The following is a 1320-nucleotide window of genomic DNA, read 5'->3' on the forward strand; positions in this document are numbered from 1 at the left end:
TATAAAAAAGAATATAAAATACTTCATTTTCAGTACCCATTTTAATAATCCTAACTGAGGTATTGAGAATGTTTTTAAAATTCCACTAAGGGATTTGTTTAAGAATCTCAAATTACATTCCTTGTATTAGAGTTAAAGTTTATAGTATGCAGGGTCAAACACTTTGTATATTACTCTGGTAATCGAAAAATAAACAGGTGTGGGGGGTTACGCTGGGCCGCCATGTTGCAGCAGGACAGTAATGATGACAGTGAAGGTATTGCACTGTTTGATGCAGAAGAAGAAACAACTAATTGACCCCAAAAATCCAAAATCAGACATCCAGTGGCATCATTTTTCCATTTATTCTTTCGAGTCAGTGCAATTGTAGTCTATCTTCTCTGTGAATTGTTCAGCAGCAGCTTTATTGCCTGTCTGGTGATGATTATCTTGTTATTGTTATGTGACTTTTGGGCAGTCAAGAATGTCACGGGTAGACTAATGGTGGAATCATATTGATGAAGATGGAAAAAGCCATTGGGTGCTTGAGTCCAGGAAGGCATCCCCTCAAGAGAATAAAACTGTTTCTTAATCAAGAATCAAGAATCTTTTGGTTAGGACTTATTGCCTGTCCAGTGCTTTGGGTGATATTTGCCTTCAGCACTCTCTTCTCCTTCAGACTGAAGTGGTTGGCAGTGGTTACCATGGGTGTGGTGCTACAAGGTGCCAACCTATATGGCTACATCAGGTGCAAAGTGGGCAGCAGAAAGAATTTAACCAGCATGGCCACATCTTACCTTGGAAAGCAGTTTTTAAGACAAACACTGGAGATGATCAGACCTCCTGAAGAGGGAGAGGAGTCCTGTGTGTTCTGTTCTATTGGGAACAACTGAGGAGATTCCTCACTCTGAGCCTTTCAGAGCTCAGTACGTAGCAGAGAGGAGTGTTGGGTTTGTTTTCCATTTGAAAATTTACTTGAAAAAAAAAGGAAAAGTAGTTTCCATTTTCTTGCTAGCATTTGGGGCTTGAAAATATGGTGTTGCTAGAAACATTGTCAAAATTTTGTTTATGGTGTACCTATGTATGTGCACAGTCATGTAATATCCATGTACTGCAGTTTGACAAAAGTGTTTATGTTCATGTACATATGTAATGAAGACATTTGCATTTTGATTAATAGAATGTAGAAGGTTGTTCTTAATCTCATTTCAAAATTATGTGTCTTTAAATATTTCTGTAGATTATTTTCAGAAGAAAGTTTTGCTTCCATGGGAAGAGTGAGCACTTTGGCTATGTATAAGTTAGAAATAATTGTTAATTTTATGGCTTACTATGTATTTA

General features: G+C 37.2%; 1 pseudogene; it reads left to right on the forward strand.

The window, feature by feature from the left end:
- The first annotated feature begins 207 nt into the window (after positions 1-207).
- Positions 208-903, forward strand: LOC102764278 (annotated as a pseudogene).
- The last annotated feature ends 417 nt before the right edge of the window (positions 904-1320 follow it).

The sequence above is a fragment of the Myotis davidii genome, unplaced genomic scaffold (assembly GCF_000327345.1).
Source record: "Myotis davidii unplaced genomic scaffold, ASM32734v1 scaffold404, whole genome shotgun sequence".
NCBI lineage: Eukaryota > Metazoa > Chordata > Mammalia > Chiroptera > Vespertilionidae > Myotis > Myotis davidii.